This window comes from Mauremys reevesii, linkage group 4 (assembly GCF_016161935.1).
Source record: "Mauremys reevesii isolate NIE-2019 linkage group 4, ASM1616193v1, whole genome shotgun sequence".
NCBI classification, from domain to species: Eukaryota; Metazoa; Chordata; order Testudines; family Geoemydidae; genus Mauremys; species Mauremys reevesii.
The window spans coordinates 2,639,785-2,658,933 of record NC_052626.1 but is presented as its reverse complement, the minus strand read 5'-3'; positions in this window follow the sequence as shown (position 1 = coordinate 2,658,933).

The following is a 19,149-nucleotide window of genomic DNA, read 5'->3' as shown; positions in this document are numbered from 1 at the left end:
TTTTTAAGTATTCAAAATCTAATGAAAGTTCCAGTATGTCTATTTTTACTGTAGTGGGAATAGTTAAAATTTACCCAATTAATATACCCTTTTCTTCCTTCCCCATCAGCTTTTCTCCTTGATTTCAATAGGAGTTAGGCACATGAGTAATTTTGTGATTTCTGCCCTCGGTCTTTGCCTGTTTTTGCTAAGTGCTGTGCTGCAGGATAAGTAGGAAAGAACTGTGGTTTCTGGTTCCTGTTTGAAAGGTGTTTCAGTGCCATCTCTCAGGTCATGTCTTGTTAGACTTGCCTCAATTATTTTTTTAAGAAATTATGAAGATGAAAATACTGGATGAAAGAATTGATTTCCAGGCTCCTAGTAAACAAGATGGGCTCAGACAGCAAGAATGTTTCTTTGGTAAAACCTCCATCATCTCAAAGATGGTCTTTCCAGTGACAGTCAAGGCTGCCTCTTGGCTTTCGACTAGCAGCCTGTGGGGAGGTGAATGCTTTCCAATGTCTCCTGTTTTTCTCCTACCTCTGACTCACATTAAAATATATATATATTTTGCCTCTGTATATTTCGAGCCCTGCTTCTAAGGCTGTGGGTGTAGGCCAGAAACTAGCCCAACATGGCAAAAAAGACTCTCCTTTGCTGTGATACCTGTAAAAACATGACAACGGTCAGGCTGCTGGTGGGCAGAGACCAAAGTCTATTGTGCTGACTAATACGGTCTCGTTGTTGACTTCCACTGTCCCGGCCTATGGTCTCTTGCCTCAGACATGGATTGTGAGCTCTTTGGGGGAGAGGCCTCTTCTTGATCTGTTTGTACAGCACCTGGCACAATGGAGTCCTGGTGCATGACGCGGACTCAGGCACTATGGGAATACAAACAATAGCAAGCTGTGTAAAAGCCCACAGTGAACTGGCACCAATATGTAGGTTCTTGCTAGGTTGGGCCTGCTGTTCTGTATGCTGCTATGTGCATTCCTGCTCCAAGTGCATTCCTGATATCTTCTCCACGTACCCAAACTTCCTCCCATGACTTTTCCAAGCCAGCAAGGTTCTCTTCAGTCTTATCCAGCAGCCAGCTCACCCTCCTCCAAGCCACAGGTTCTATTCTTGCACATGTTGCTCTCTGGATCAGGAAATCAGCTTCCAGGGGTTATTCTGGATCCATTTATCTCCATCTGAATGTGCAGTTATTTCAATTTGGAGTGTCTGTCTGGGCAATGTTTTTAAAACTAAATTAATATGATTTCCTCTTCAGGCTTATAGTCAAGTACATAACGACGAGTTCCATTATTAACATAGTAACTATAGACACATGTACTTCAAGAACCTCCTTTAGATCTGCAAAATAAACAGAGGAATCCATTCTACCCTCATCTATAGTCAGAATCAATACTAAACTCCAACCTCTCTGAAGAGAGCATGGCCCTTTCTTCTTAATGCCCAAATCTCTGATCAATAATGGAACAAAATCTACTGACATCAAAAAAAGCCAATCAAATACATCAAGAAATAGGTTTTAATATATGCAAGAATGGCCACAACTGGCAGCCAAAACATCTAAAACACTGGAGCTATTAAAAAAATGCCAACTAGCTAGACCTGGGCACAAACTTTCCAATGGAATATTTTTGTCAGAAAATGCGGATTTGTTTAATCTGAAACTTTTTGCAGAAATGTATCCATTAAATGAAACTTTTCTTGGGAAGGTTTCTTAAGTCCAGGAAGTTTGGGCAGGAGGAAAGCAGGAGAGAGAACCAACCATCCAATGCAACTAGATGGAACTAATATCAGGTGGGTGCAAAACAGGTTGGAATACCATTCCCAGAGAGTAATTATCAGTGGTTCACAGTCATGCTGGAAGGGCATAACAAATGGGGTCATGCAGGGAACAGTTCCAGGTCCTGTTCTTTTCAATATCTGCATCAATGATTTAGATAGTCACATAGAGACTACACTTATAAAATTTGCGGACAATACCAAGTTGGAAGGCGTTGCAAGTGCTTTGGAGAATAGGATTCAAATTCAAAATGATCTGGACAAACTGGAGAAATGGTCTGAAGTAAATAGGATGAAATTCAATAAGGGCAAATGGAAAGTAATTCATTTGGGAAGGAACAATCAGTTGCACACACAAAAAATGGGCAATGACTGCCTAGGAAGGAGTACTGTGGAAAGGGATCTGGGGGTGATAGTGGACCACAAGCCAAATATGAGTCAACAGTGTAACACTGTTGCAAAAAAACGAACATCCTTCTGGGATGTATTAGCAGGAGTGTTGTAAGCAAGACATGAGAAGTAATTCTTCCGCTCTACTCTGCGCTGATTAGGCCTCAACTGGAGTATTGTGTCCAGTTCTGGGTGCCACATTTGAGAAAGGATGTGGACAAATTGGAGATAGTCCAAGAAGAATGACAAAAATGATTAAAGGTCTAGAAAACATGACCTATGAGGGAATGTTGAAAAAAGTGGGCTTGTTTAGTCTGGAAAAGAGAAGATGAGAGGGGACATGATAACTTTTTTCAAGTACGTAAAGGGTTGCTACAACAAAGAGGGAGAAAATTTGTTTTTCTTCACCTCTGAGGATAGGACAAGAAGCAATGGCCTTAAATTGCAGCAAGGGAGGTTTAGGCTGGACATTAGGAAAAACTTCCTAACTGTCAGGGTGGTTAAGTGTTGGAATAAATTGCCTAGGGAGGTTGTGGACTCTCCAGGATTGGAGATTTTTAAGAGCAGGTTGGACAAACACCTGTCAGGGATGGTCTAGATAATACTTAGTCCTGCCATGAGGCAGGGGACTAGACTGGATGACCTCTCGAGGTCCCTTTCAGTCCTATGATTTTATGATTCTATCTGCTCCGGTCCAGCCATTACCTGGATAGTTAGAGCACTTACCTCTGATGTAGAAGACCCAGGTTCAGGTCCCTGGTGTGAAGGTGGCAGGGCGGGAACTCGAATTTTCACCTCCCACATTCCAGGTAAATGGTTTAACTACAGGGCTATTGGCTGTTCTGGGGTGGGTTTCTCCCTCTGTGTTTTTTGTGAAATTTTTTGAAAGGTGTTGGTATCATTCCACATTGTAAAATAAACTAATGTTGAAACCTCAATTTTTTTTTGTGACACAGAAATCTTGTTTTCCAGACAGTGCTACGACTAGCTTGTTACATATCAGCTGTGGATTTGAAGGGGGGGAAAAGAAAGAAAGAGGCAATTTGTCCAGGAGCAAATAAATATGATGGGTGGGGTTATAATGACTGGAGCTACTCTACTGCCCTACATAGTTCTAGAAATCTTAGCAAATTGTGTAATGTTGGAGCTATAACAAATGCAATGCCACACTACTAAGAATGCTTCTGATTTCCAAATATCTGACTCGGTCATTTGCACTTAATCAGATTGTTGTTTAACATGATCATTCATTTAATTTGACCCAAACCTCAGGAACCAAATCCATTACATTAAAAACCCCAAACCTTTTCATAGAATCATAAAAGATTAGGGTTGGAAGAGACCTCAGAAGGTCATCTAGTCCAACCTCCTGCTCAAAGCCAACCCCAACTAAATCATCCCAGCCAGGGCTTTGTCAAGCCGGGCCTTAAAAACTTCTAAAGACGGAGATTTCACCACCTCCCTAGGTAACCCATTCCAGTGCTTCACAACTCTCCTAGTGAAATAGTTTTTCCTAATATCCAACCTAGACCTCCCCCACTGCAACTTGAGACCATTGCTCCTTGTTCTGTCATCTGCCACCACTGAGAACAGCCGAGTTCCATCCTCTTTGGAACCCTTCAGGTGGTTGAAGGCTGCTATAAAATCCTCCCTCATTCTTCTCTTCTGCAGACTAAACAATCCCAGTTCCCTCAGCCTCTCCTCATAAGTCATGTGCTCCAGCCCCCTAATCATTTTGGTTGCCCTCCGCTGGACTCTCTAAAATTTGTCCACATCCCTTCTGTAGTGGGGGGGCCCAAAACTGAATGCAATATCCCAAATGTGGCCTCACCAGTGCCAAATAGAGGGGAATAATCACTTCCCTCGAACTGCTACCAATGCTTCTACTAATATAACTCAATATGGCGATAGCTTTCCTGGCAACAAGGGCACCCTGCTGACTCATATCCAACTTCTCATCCACTGTAACCCCTAGGTCCTTTTCTGCAGAACTGCTGCTTAGCCAGTTGGTTCCCAGCCTGTAGCAGTGCATGGGAGTCTTCCGTCCTAAGTGCAATGCAGGTGCATTAGATCTGGACCCGTGGACTTGTGCATGTCCAGCTTTTCTAAATAGTCCTTAACTTGTTCTTTCACCCCTAAGGACTGTTCACCTCCTCCCCATACTGTGCTGCCCAGTGCAGCAGTCTGGGAGCTGACTCTTATTTTGATGTGTTTATCATATCAGGGAGCTATTTCTACACAATTTGATGCCTGGTGATTTGAAAACTGTCCTTTTAATAAGTAAAATCAAATTTTGGAATGAGATTGAAGAGGAATCAGCTCAAAGCAGATCCTTGTAGTAAAAGTGGACTATCATGTTAGCCTGACATTGTTAGTGATATTCAGACATAACAGAAGGTGGTGAACTGGGCTGTCTGACCAGGTATATCTCTGGGGACATCCTTCGCCAAGTCTTTGACAGCTAGAGTGGCTCATCTCAGCAGAATTCTGCCCTCACAAAGGCATGAAACCCCTGTTAAGTCAAGTGGAGCTGCATAGATGTATTCAGTGGGTGTGCTTAAGTTCTTTCTGATTCTAGAAGCAGTGAAAGTTTGAGAGAATCGCTATATTTAAAATGGAAAATAGCACTAGACCTCTTACCTCTGCCTATTTGCCTGACTGAGACAAGCAGGTGAGGTGATATATTTTATTGGACCAATTGCTGCTGGTGGAAGGGATAAGCTTTTGCGCTGCACAGAGCTCTTCCTGAGGTGCGAGGAAGGTAATCAGAGTGTCTGAGCTAAGTACTAGTAGGGACTCATTGTTAAGCACAAGGGATTCACACATGCTATGGTAGACTATTTAAAATGAAGTGAGCAATTAAGGGTTAGGATGCAGCAGGGTATGTTGCAAATTATAGTGAGCCGTAAAGCCAGCGTCTCTTTTCACTCTATGGTTTTTAGTGTCTAGTCAAGTTATTAATTTAAGCTCCCAAGCTAGTCTTTGGAAGGCGTTGTGAAGGTTTCATTTGAGGACTGAGAGGTCAAGGATGGAGTGAACACTTTGTCATAAGTGTTCACCCAGGAGTGATAGGACCTTTAAATCTCTTATATTTTTTCTCTGAGAGTTTATTCAAGAGCATAGTGATTTATTTCACCCACATAGTTGTAGTTGGGACATATGATGCACTGTATGAGCTGGGATGGGGTGTTGATCATAGCAGGTGAATATGTTGGCAGGTTTTGCATTTGTTGTTCTGGCAGGGTCTGATGCCACTTCGGGTTGCTGTGTCCTGGTCTTTGTGGAGTTTGGTGAGGCTGGGGCATTGTTCAAAGGCCAGAGGAGGGTATTCAGGAAAGTTTTATTTCAGGATGTGGTCCCCCCTTGAGTTGGCCTGCAATTGTTTGATGATACCCCGTATGGGTTCCAGTGTGGGGTGGTAGCTGACAACTAGGGGTGTGCGGTGTTTGGGGAAATTTTGGCAAACCAGTAAAGTGCCTAAACCACTATCACTTGTTGCTAATAGTAGTCAAGTTAGCAGGTCATACTGAACCACTCTGGCTTATTGTTGAAAGTAGCCAAGTCAGCAGGTCATAAATTGTTCATGCAGCGGCCCCAGTGTAACCAAGACAGGAGGAGAGGGAGTTTTGGGTGCCACAGACAGGGCAGCTTGACCCCGCACCCTTCCTGCTAAGAATGATGGAATTGCTGATGCATGTATTTTAGAAAAACAAGAAGCCTGTTTATATGCACCCCCAGGAATATTTGTCAGGGCCCAAAGGCATGGACACTCTGAAAAAAAAATCTCTGGTTAATTGACGATCATAAGGTGTTTGACCTTTTAAACCTGCTTGCTTAGCAAGTTTTCTTTAAGGGATATGTCATTGTATTACTAATGTATAAATAAAGGGAAAAAGTTTGAGGATAGTTGGACTTTTCAAAAAGGAGCTCTTAAGGGACGCTCCCTCTGGATGCATCTTCAGGTCCCCACCGGCAGACGGACACCTGACCAGCTGAAGCCTGTCACAGTGCCACTTGAAAACCATGCTCAGCTTCGGTAATTATTGAGGGTTGGGGGTGTTTTGCTAACCTGTTGCGGACGTGTGTAAGAGCTTGAGAGTAAGTAATGTTTAGCTTTAAGTGAAAGAACTCTTGTGTTGTCCTGTTTGTGCCAGCCATCTATCGGTCAGACAGCCGTGTCTCCCTTGATTTATTTCCTGACACCACCTCGCACATAGTAAAAGTTACCGAGAGCTTTGGGTTGAAAGAACCCCGGGTAACATACGATTGGAGGGGTATTTTTGCTGCATTGAATCAGGTTTTCCCAGGGTATCTAGGTGGCCCATTAAATGATGCAATCTATTTCTCTGGTGGAGTGTCCTTGTTTGATGAAGCCATTTTAAATGTGTTAAGGCGAGTATCCCAGCCTTTCTCCTCAGAGCATATTCTTAGGTATCTGAGTGCCTGGCTGTAGATATGGTGTGTTTGTGGAGGTTACATTATCTGTGAAGGTAAGTGTAGCGATCCATGGGTTTCTTGTATATATTTGTCTGTAGCGTTCCATTGTTGAAGCTGATGGTGATGTTCAGGAATTTGATTCTGGTGTTGGAGTGTTCTAGAGAGAGTTTAATGGACAGGTAGTGGTTGTTAAAGTTGTGGTGGAAATCAAAGAGGGAATTTAGGTCATCTCTCCAGAGGATAAAAATATCATCAATGTATCTCAGGTGTATCATTGGTTTCATGGTGCATTTTTCCAAAAATTCTTTCTTGAGGTGGCCCATGAAAAGGTTGGCATGTTGGGGAGCCATCCTAGTACCCATGGATGTTCCCATGGTTTGGATAAAGTGCTTGTTGTTAAATGTAAAGTTGTTGTGGGTAAGGATGAAATGGATGAGTTCGGTGATGGGTTTGTGGTGGATTTCCAAGTGTTCATTATCTTTTATGTATCTGATGCCATCGTGGTGAGGGATGTTGGTGTAGAGGGAGATGACATCCATGGTGGCAAGGACAGAGTTATGTGGGACGTTGTAAATGTTGTGGAATTTCTGAAGGATGTTGATAGTGTTTTAGAGCAGTGGTTCCCAGTTTGTGGCTTGTGACCCCAAACAAGGTTGTGCCATCAGCAGATGGGGGTTGCGGTGATCCCTGGTGTGTGGAGGATGCCATTTTGCTCTGTGCAGCATGACATCACATGTACGGTGTGTACGAGGTCACGATGCATAAAGGACAACATTTTGCTCTACAAAATGGCATCCCCCTGTGTGGCATGACCTCACGTGTATGGTGCATGCGAGGTCACTCTGTGTGGAGGACACCATTTTGATCTACAAAATGGTGTCCTCTTCACTGTCTGGGGTTCCAGGAGGGAACATTTTTTTAAATGGGGTCATAGCAGCAAAACATTTGGGAGCCCCTGTCTTAGAGGCAAGCCCCTTGTGTGGTGAGTGGCTGCCTGTCCTTAACTGGGAACAAAGACTGTCTTTCCTCGGGTGTCTGGAGAGCACCTAGCATATAGTGGTTGCTAAGGTAAACAAATAGTATCCAGTGGTTGTCTTCAGTACCAGAAGCATGTTTTTAACCTTATCCATTGTACGTGGACTGAGTTTGAGCCTGTGTTTTCTGTACTGGGGTACCTGACATTGGGAATGGAAGTGACTGTATAGTTAACACTGCATAAGAAGTTTTTATTTATATCTGCTCCCCACTTACCACTGTTTGAAATTCTCAGGTTGACATTTTCAAAGAATTCCTTGTACCCTTACAGGACAGCTGTCTTTGGAAGTGTTCCTGTTATGCTAACTTATAAAGGTTCTCCGTTTATTCGTTAGTGCTCTGATTTAATGCAAATTATTTCCTGTATGTAATAAATTGAAAACATCTTTTCTCTGTTTTCATACTGGCACGTAAACTCATTGCTTTAAAGTCTCTCTTCTTTTTGTGTTATGTTGGCCACAAATCTGTTCAGGGGAATAAGGACACTCTTCTTCTATTACTTTGTGTCCAGAGGTGAAGGGGTTGGGGCACAGAGGTTGAACGAATCTAACCACAGGGAAAGATTTCCGAATAATATCCTTTCATGATTGGTGAGAGTGAGATTCCAGGCATGGTTATTATACATAATGATGTAACTATAATTGGTTCTTTGTAGAATGGTATTAAATTAAATTCACAAAATGTCAAGATCCTTTGCATTTAAGTACTATTCAGCAATGGTTTGAATGGCTAATACTTTCCACATCTAAAAAAATCCTTTTAAATGGGCTGATGTCAATTGTTTGTCGAGCTCCTATTATGAAATACTGAAACAACAAAACCCCCTCACAAAAGTGCTTGCAGGAGTGGATGGATCACTCGATAATTGCCTTGTTTTATTCATTCCCTCTGAAGCTGCTGGCATTGGCAACTTTCATAAGTCAGGATACTGGGCAAGATGATGGACCGTTGCTGTGACCCAGTATGGCAGTTCTTATGTACTTAAACCATGCTGTTGTCATTTTATGGCGTTTGAAAATGGGAATGAAGTCTGATTCTGCACTTGGATCCATCTGGGTGACCAATTACTCTAGCAATGGGCTCATGACCAGATGGTACTGGGACCAACTCTTTCACAGGCTCTACTTTCATTTGCTTCCTTCATGACTAAATACAATGAGCTACACAATGCAATAAAGAACAATTCACAAAATGTTTGGTTTTGTATTGTCTCAGTTTGTAGGTAGCCACCAGTTTAGGGGAAAAAATGTCACTGTGAAATGAAATGTTTTGTTTATGCAAGAATGAAAAGCAGCCTATGCTGGTGGAAGAAGAGTCATTTTCATGTGCAAACACTTATGAAGGTGGCTATATGCAGCTGTCATTAGTGGGCAGGGAGGTGTGGCTAGTGGGGTTCATATACGTCTTTTTCACATCCTGTATTAATGTTAAGTATCAGAGGGGTAGCCGTGTTAGTCTGGATCTGTAAAAGCAGCAAAGAATCCTGTGGCACCTTATAGACTAACAGACATTTTGCAGCATGAGCTTTCGTGGGTGAATACCAAAGAATTCCGAAGAAGTGGGTATTCACCCACGAAAGCTCATGCTGCAAAACGTCTGTTAGTCTATAAGGTGCCACAGGATTCTTTGCTGTATTAATGTTGTCATTCTGCCAGCTCTCTCCAGACAAAATTTATATAAAGGAGATATACTATGCGCAAGGAATAAAACAGTGCTTGCCAATGGCCTTAGGTCCTATTCGTTATTACTTGTAGTGGAGTAGAACCTAGAAGCCCCATTCTTCTAAGTGTTGTACATCCCCACAATAGACACTGTTCCAATGAGCTTACAGCTTAAATAGGCAGGACAGACAACAGGTGAGCGAAAAGGAGGGATCTCCATTTTACATATAGAAATAAGAGTCATGGAGTGTAAGTGTTTTGCCCAGGGTTCTACAACAAAATTCTAGTCCCACAAACACTTAGGTGGACGGACGGAGACAGAGAAGAAGGATGTGATGGATAGGAATCGGGTAGTCTTTTAAATAGCATGTGAGCTCTGTAGTGGCCCTCATGGTCTTCTGTGTTCTGGAAACTTCCAGAAGCCTGATGGAGCTGCAGTGTATCCATGTAGCTAGGCCTTGCATGTGGAAGGGGACTGTGGGCCCCTCACTAACACTTGCTGGGGGTGTTTTGGTTGCTAGCTCCCAGTCCAAAAAGGAAGGGGAAGGGTCAATGGGAAATCAGGACCCTGAGACTGATAGTTCCCAGGAACAATGGGGAGAGGCCAATTCTCCAGGTCAGCCTGATTGACAAAGGGACAAGGGGGTGAGCTGGAATTGCCTGGGTCAGAGAGAGTTGGGCCAAGCTAAGGAGAAAGCAGGGGCCGGAGCTGAGCTGGGAGCAGAGCTGCAGCCACAGAGCCAGGGGGCCAGAGAAGCAGCCCAGGGAGCTGGAGGCAGAGCAGCAGCAGCAGCCATGCTGAGGCAGAGTGGAGCTGGGGCTGGGGCTGGGGCTGGGGCTGGGGCTGGAGCAGTTCGGAGCCGGATGCGAGGAGCAGCTGGATAGAGCGAGGGGGACCCTGGGCAGTGGGCCCAGCGCAGTGAGATGCCCCCAGCCAAGGGGCCCTGCAGACCAGACTTGGGGGGGGATCGTAACCCCGATGGGGCAGGGGTGATGCTGGGAAGAAGGGTCCTGCCACCTAGAGCCTGAGAGCGTGTGGGAACCGCCAGAGCACGTGTCCGACCCGCAGCGTCCCTGCAGCACAGCCCGGGCTGGGGCAGGGTCCTGGGATGTGGGAGGAACAGACTGAACTTCCCTGACATCCCAGAGATGCTGATTGTGACGTCCCCATGCCACAGAGCAGGGTGATGGGGTTTCTTTTCACCTTTCCCAGTTTTCCTTATTTTTTTAAAGTACTTGCTGTTTAATAAATTGTATTTTTTTTAACTGTATGTAATAGTCAGTGGGTCAAGGAAGTGTCCAGTGCAGAGAGCACCCCGGAGTGGGGACACCCTGGCCCCTGCCCTGAGTGACCATGACAAGGTTGGTGGTCGAGCCCCCCAGGAATCCTGGGCCCAGCCTTGTTGGGGTTACAAGGACTCTGCCAGACAGGAGAGTGGCAGGGGAGCCCTTGAAGTCAGGCAGGCCTCTGGGTAAAGGAAGTGAGAGCGAGGACTCAGATCCTTTCGCTAGCCCACTTCACCAGGGTGGTGCAGAAGCCAGGAAAGTTCCCCATAATAGCGGGACCCTTCCCCCACTTACACATGTGGCATATCATCCATAAACACAATTATCTGGATCCCCTGTGCCCTTCTGGTTCCTTCATATTCTGAATGCTGCACAAGGAGCAAAAGGCCACAACAGAGATCAGAGCTAAGGGAGTATGTGCCATCTTGCTGCCCCATTCTTTACAGGCCCAGACGTTTGAATTCAGGTCTATATTTAAACAGGAGTATTGGCCTAGACGCTGATGCAGCACTGCACTTAGGCATGTGATTCATTTCCCTAGCCTTAAAGTTAATCATGCTTTTGTGCATTGCGGAGTTGGAGCCATAACTTCTAGAATGGCGGATTCTGTGATTTACAAGTGACCCTCTTTACAAAGTCTCCTCCTGGGTAAATAGTTCAATATATTTCCTCTCAGCAGAGCAGTTCCCGCATCGTTTCACTTACGGTGCTTTATTACTGAAGAACGACCGTTTCCAATAAGATCTGATAAAAGTGGTGAGATGGCTTGAACGAGCGTCGATGTTGGGTGACTGTTTGGCTGTGCAGTAGCTGACTGAACGGTAGCTGCTTTGTATGTAATGATATAGGCCCACCAGAGTAAATTAACTTCACTGGTCTCTTCTTCCACTACCTGCCCACCTTCGTCCCTAAGTCAGTCTTCACGTGTAACATAATCCAAGGGGAGGGAGCGAAGTGCCATGAAATTACCTTTTCTATTAAATTCCTTGTTATAAATGAAAGGGAAGATGGTTAATTCAAAGCAAAGGTGAAGGAAATAAGTTTACTGTAAATCCTCCCTGAACTGCCCCTTTGCGTAAGTTTGTAGCTTGCATCAGCATGTTTTATACCCTGCAGACACAAAAGCTTTTTGTTCAATACTCTTTTCACTTTGAGTTGCTACTGCTGTGAATCCTTTCATTTCTTCAATGGAAACTGACACATTCATACGGCACAAACCTCCTAGAAGCACGCCCGCCACTGACTCTAATTTAGGAATGAAGCAGTTGATTAAATTAGCAGTTATGGATGCTTCGTAGGGAGCAGAGGGAAATGCTAGTTCGATTATTAGAGTTTTAGATATTCTAAATGATCAAAACAGTTTTATTGTGTAACTTACGAGTTATTGAACTTGTGGAATTGAGAGTTATGGCTGCAGTGGCTGAAGCCAGAGGATTCTGAAAACCTCCAATGGCAGCAAGATCTTAACTAGGAATGTCTGGTTTGCTGCCAGAATTTTAACAGGCAGCTCCCTCAAAAAGCAATGTCCAGCCCCATTTGGTGATGTTCCTTAGGTCAAATACCCTTCCCCATACCTCTCCCTCCTCTAAAAATAACCATCCATCAATGTCTACTCTTCCCTTCACTGAACATATCCAACCCTTCCATATGTTCCTGTACATCTCAGTCCACCCTGCTCCTGCTCCCCAGCATGTCACTCATGTCTCTCTCAGGGCTCCCATATCTGACTACTCTTCCTCACAGCAGGCAGATGAGTGGCCTCTGGCTGTGGGTTGGTTGCATGGGGAGATGGTCATTGTGGGTGATCAGCTGGCGGATGGGTCCCCTCCGTTGTTGAGGTGGCAGGTCTCCTTGGCCGCAGGAGTCTTCTCCTAGCTAGTGTGGTATGTAGGTCTTCCACACACACCCAGTTCCCCAGATACTTTAATGTTACCCATGGGTGATTTAGTGCTTCTCTAGCTTCTTGCCTCCCTGAAGTTAGCATACATCTTGCCATTTATTTTCATGGTTATAGGATCAGGTGTTAACTTTTTGTTCATTTAATCGCAGGTTCAGTTACTTTCATTCCCTTATAGCTCCAGAAATGTTACTCATCTGTTTGTCAACTCGCATTCATCAATGAGCTTCTTCATGAAATTTCCTTTCTCCCAGTTCCATAGATTGTGCCTTTCCTGCTATTGATTACAAATTATTTGTGTGCGATTACAGTGGAATGAAATAAGCAGTTTCTCTTCAATAAGTAATGCCATGTTTCATGCATAATTTTGCACAATCCATTTGCAGCATGTAAAGTTTCCAAGCATGCAGGATATTTAGTAATTGGCTCTTAATTTCTGTTCTCCCCAACTCTGCTGCTTTGGTTTGGGTGTGGGACCTGTTTGATAAGGGAGAAAGCCTCCTGTGGTGCTTCTCATTCTTCCCAAAGAAGCCCTCAGATCACTCCGGCATGAAGCACGACCAGGGATGGGTCAGTGAGGGGGCACAGCAGTTGTTTGCCAACTTCCTGGCATAGCAAAGTGGAGGAGGGTTACACATAACCTGTGCTCATTGGCCCTGAGAAGTATTTTTGCTTCCCCAAGCCCTCTGCACAGCACCAGCTCAGATCCCAATAACTGTTGTAGCTGGTGTGGGTGGGAAACTGACTTCACTTTACACATCAGTGTGTCCTGAAACATGCCTAACCCCACAGATCATTGTTTTAACCAGGGCAGAAGCCAAGGTGACTAGTCGTGCTCAGAATATCCAATATGTACTCTACTAGACCGCTGTCCTTTACAATAAATGGGACAGAAAAGAGAGCACAGATGAGATGTGTGTATGTTACATAATGTATTTTTGCTGGGATGGGAGGAGGGATTAGTGTGAGGAAGGGCATAAGTACATTCTGTCTGTTTGGCTGATATGTGGGATGCTGAGGTTGGGGACACGTAAAAATTATCTCACACTTCCAGTTTCAGTGTTAAATAGGCAAACAATCATTAAGAAAAGGGAGAGAGGCTCTGGAGTGGGACCCAGGAATTCTGGTGTCAATTTCTAGCTTGGCCATGGACTTCCTCTGTGACCTTAAGCAAATTGCTTCACCCCTCTGTGCCTGTGTTCCACACCTGTAAAGTAGGGACGGCAGTGCTATGAAATAGGGGTGGCCATTTTGCTTCCCTAGCTAACAGGGATATTATGAGCCTAAGTTAATAAATAATGGCTTGGAGACCAATCTCTGCGTAAGGACAAACCAGTCGCCCTGTTACCAAGCATTGCTTAGTGAGGTGAGCGTCTCCTTTTCCCCTAGTGTTTAGGTTGTGGAACCCTTCTTCAGGCTGGTGAGTACGTATGGGGTCAGAGTGCCATCCAGGTGAATAGGAATACTTGCCTGCATGACATTCCCGCAATTAAACTCCTGCTGATCTGGACACACAGGTGAATGGCAGACACAGGGACAGAGGTAAGCAATTGGCCACAACTTTATTAGCTTAACACTGGGGAGGAATGCCATGTGCCCACCCCCCCACACACCAGCCATTTAACTGAGCCCAGTGCAGGGTCACTGGCCTCCCACCACATAACCGATACCTCTGGCTAGACCTTCCTCAGCCTGGCACAAGGACTCAGCTCACTGCTGACTCCTCTCGCCCTGTCCCTGCCAGGGGGGTAAAGGACACCCAGGGGGACCTCAGTCTGCCAAGGTCCAGGTCTCCCCTTCCCCTTATGGCAAAGGCCCCCCAGCCATATCCCAGGCCCCATTCCCCTCTGGGAGCTGGCCCTGGGAGCTTCTACCAGCATGGGACAAGTGGTGACGTCACAAGTGGTGATGAACTCAACGTTCCCTTGTTACTCCTCACATTTGCCTTCCTATTCTTCCCCCTCTGGACTGGAGATGTGCCTCCACCATGCTGCCAGGAAGGTGAAAACCCTCCAGTCCCTGCCAGTTTATCCCAGCAGAAAATATCCCTTTCTGATCCCCAGCCCGGCACTGAGTCAGCCACCCTGAATCCTGCAAACACAGGTCAGTACCCCCCCAGCCACGGGGCAGGGGCGGGGGCAGCAACACGGCAAGATGGCCCCCGGATGCCTGGGGAGGCTTTACATTGAGAGGGAAGCCAATCAGTTCCCCTCGTCCTCCTGGCTAGCCAATTGGAAGCAAAGATGACCCTCCCTCAGGCACACTCCCCTCGTGCACTTCTCGGCACAAGGAGAGGATTGGCTTCTATCTGAGACCTGTGCTCAGTTTTCACCGTGGTCTCATTGTTACTGATTCACTAGCTAAAGACTCTGAGGATGCGGCTACCAGTCAGATGGGCAAAGCTGTGAGTGAATCCCGCATTCAGTTACATTCAGAAATATAAGTAGCTGGAGATTCCTTTTCCTCACTTTTCAAAGAGATTTCACTCCCATTAATGTCCCCGGAAATCATAACACTTGGCAAAATACAGGAGTCTGTCTGAGGTTGATAATAAATGTCCAAATTTCTTATGATTTTTGGTAGTAGCCCAAGTTTGAAGAAACTGAAATCTCCTATCAAAGTTTTACTGAAGATGTCTGCTTCACCCAGGATCACTGTTTTACTATTGTCCAATCTCTGTTAGCATTTCCAAATAATAAATTGGAAATGTAGCTCCTCTGACTCATTGTGAGCTTTATAGGATGTTCCAGACTGGATTTTAATAAGGCCATATTACAGAGGCTGCCTTGAATGGCATTGCTAATGTTCTTATTAATTTTTATAGAGGTTGTTTGACTTAGACCTGTTACATATTTCATCGACCTTGGACGTCGTTGCATGGGCAGTTTCACTGGAATGTTTAAGGACAGAGGTCAGCCTGTCCTCAGGTGACTATACTTACTGTTCTCTTTAGGATCACACCCTCCTATCTCGAAAGTTCAGTTTTTGTTTTACTTTGTGCTTTGGTACATAGAGCAAGGTAGATTTTTCTTTGGTTGACTGAAATGACATTTGGTATCCCTTGATTTCTGGTCTGGTGCTTTTAGCTGTATAGGCCTATTAGTTAGTATCATTAGGAGTATTATTCCATTTGAAGGTGATTTCAAAGTGTATTGGTGGCAGATGAGGTTTTGGTGTGTCAGCCTTTTTCATCTAATTACCTTAGTTAAGATTTGGTCTTAGAAGTCAAGACATACAAGAGTTAAGCTTTACAGAATAAATACCCGTCAATATCAACATTCTGAACCCGATCCAAAGCTCACTGGATTAAGTGGGAGCCTTTCCCTTAACTTCATTGGGGTTTGGATTGGGGGGGAAATAAAAAAAATGCGACATATGAGCAATGCAGCTGAGTTAATATTTTTGGAGCTTTGTCTTTTATTTATCTTGACCACAGCAATCTACTCGTCAGTTCAGCAATACAGTCCTAGGTACTTCATTGTTGTTCAAGGTTACAATCTGATCCTGGCATGCTTCAGAAACTCAGCCGCCTGTTGTCAGAGTGGTACCGGTGTGGTGCTCTGCTTTCTCCTTGTTGATATCACTCGGCTGCGTGCGTGTGTTCCCTCTGTGTGCTGCCCCAGCTCTGTGCAGATAGCTGACACAGCAGACCCGACGAGAACCCCCAATAATCACAGAGTCCAGTAAGATGCAAAGTCACGTCGACTAGATTTATTGCGACCTCGGACACAATGGCAGTTCCCTGTAAATTTCTTAGTCTAACTCAGAGCATACTATGAGAAAGTGCCTCTTGGCAATGGACCCGGCTCAGTCAGTGGCGGGACTTTCCACTGCCCCCTCGGCTGGACAAAGACACCGCCCCAGGGATGCATCTTATACACAGATACAAACAAGTTACACATCACACCTGACGTCCATCATATTACCCTTTTGCCCTTGTCATTGATGGGTCGGCCTGTTCCTTGTTATCTGTGGAATGTTCCAGTATAGTGTGTTCTGGTACCGTGTTTATATGATACTACACTAGGTGAATATATGTTTATGCAACATCAGCCCTTTTCTCGCCAACTTCTGTGAACAGGGCCGGCTTCCAGTTCACAGCTTGCCTTTTGCTTTTAGCTAAGGCTTGACCATACTTTAGTTCAGGCCTCAACTGGGCCTTTATCAGGGCCTACACTTATTACACCGCGTAATATTGCTGGGTGGGCTGTTAAAAAAGAGGGAGAATATCTACAATATTTTGGGCATTAAAAAGAAAATTTGGAAGTTTGTCTCTCAATCATTATATGAGAATCAAAGAGGGGAAGAAAACAACCTTGCTAAAAATGAAAGCCCTAGATATGACATTTCCACTCAAAAGGCTTTTCACTCTGGGCGGAAAATAAAAATACATTTAGATTTATAGAGAAGGGAACTCAAAAGCAAATTAGAAGGAGAGCTAGAAAAGGCAAGAGACCAAAGGTCAGCAGTGTTGTGAAAAATGGAAGATCAAGCTGTACGCAGAAAAGGCAGATGGATTCCATTATATAAACTCCCAATCAGAGTCACTGAGAAGAACAGAATATCTTCTGGGATGACTAGGTGCATGTTTCTTTTTTGGCAAGAGAAAAGGTTTATTTTCTTAGCTTGTTAGAGAAAAAGCTTCAATATCCCAGTAATTGGCGAATACAGTGGAGGTAATTGTGTGTTAAAGACGTGAAAAAAAGAAGTAGCTAGTAAATGAACAGAATGCAAATAGTAAAATAGGCAGCAAGTGGGGACATAATGGCATCCTTTCAGTAAGGGAGGGCAAGGAAAGTTCAAACAAGTAGTAAAAGGGCTCGTTTTAGAGGATCCTCGTCCTCTAATTGCTTGAAGGAGACAGGGTGGTCCAGTGAGGGGGGCAGCATAATAGAAATTCTTTGGGAGACCTGGGCTTTATTCCTAGATCTGCTTGTGGCTTGCTTCCTCTGTGACCTTGGGTAAACTGTTTAACCTCTCGGTGGCTCTTTTCCCCATCTGCAAAATGGAATTAATTACCCACCTTTTTAAAGCACTTTGAGAGCTATAACTGTATTTTATTAGCCAGTGACAGGGATTATCAAACTCGTGAATTTGTTAAATTCGGATTCTGTGTGTGTCACATAACCTGTATCCTGGGAGAAAGGGAACTGAGTCAGGAGACTATAAAATCAAGGCTCACCTCTGACGATGGTTGATATTTCCACACACTTCACATTTCTTATTCCCGAGCAAGGCCTTGTATCCCAACCCTGGAAGGCAGTCAGTGATTAGCCCGTCCCATTTTACAAATGATCAGAGACCGCACAAGATGATTTTGTGCAGAGCCGGGAATAGAACCCACATCTAATGGGGCAAACACAAGTTTTGCCACACAGCCTTTCTCCCTGACTGACTATTTTGTGTGTTAGCTGGCCTAGCTGCGATTGCTTCCCCACACTCCCATCCTATGGCCAGGAATAATACCCCAGGTCCCCAATAGCCTATATTCTCCTGCTGTCTAGCAGCATTATAAAAACCTCTCTCAAAGCATGTGTCAAATCCCCCTCTCGGGGCTGGTCCCCATAGAGGATAACAGTTACTTTTGTAGCATTCTGAGCTGATCTGTATGTCCAGGGATCCATCCCTGCTGAAGACCCATGTGGTGGGGAGAGTTTGTGGCTGCATGTGATGGAATTTCCTTGTCAGTATTTTTAATTATTTTAGTTAATTCACACAGTGAGATTTATGTTTTAAAACCATTAATGATAAATTAAGGTATGACATGCAACAAAAGATGCCTTTTCCACATCTTGACTGTCCATGTGTGACAGTAGTAAACTTGAAGGTTGAGATATGGTTAAGAGAAGTAGGGAAAATATTTTTGTGTAGCAATAGACCAGCTATTTTGTTGGCAAATCCTATTTCCCTTTGTCGACAGGCACCTCTCAGCGCTTTTTGACAAAAGTACCCAAAATAACAGTGTTGTGACAGTTACAGCAGGAATAAATGAAATGCAAAGAATTACAGGCTGGATGCACAAAGGGACTCAGACATTGCTATACTCAGCACTGCAACACCCAACTTTTATGTGCCTACTGGAATCCCCAGGCCTGAGTTAGGCAGCAGGCTCCCTCTGCAATGTAATGGGAAGACTTGAGTGTCTAAGATTGGATTCACACACACCAATGGGCTGAGTGGGGAGCTGCCACGGAGCTAGGGAAAGAGTGAGAATGACCTGGGTGCTCAGTTGGGACACCAGGGTTCCAGTCCCTGTTCCAATGAATATTTAAAGATCTTGTACAAAGTGGAATAGTTTCAACAGGAGTGACTGAGAGACACCTGTCCCACAGCCCCCTACAGCTCAGTGTTAGGGCAGGGGGAGACCCAAGTTCATGACTCTGTACCAAACCAGGGAGTGGGGGGATTTGAACGTGGGTCTCCCCTACCCCAGGTGAATGCACTAGCCACGAAGCTATTGGGGAGACGCAGCCCCGACCCTCCCTTCCCACTGCTCGGCTGTCTTTAGTGTGGCTAGGCATGCTCCAAGACTGCTCTGAGCTCAGGCCCTGCAGGCAGGAGAGACAGGAAACCCTACTTTGAGAAACCTGCTGATGCTTAGGTCTGAGCTAGGGGCTGAGCAGTTTGGTGGTGTTGGGACTTAGTTATTTGCAGGGATTTAGGCACTGA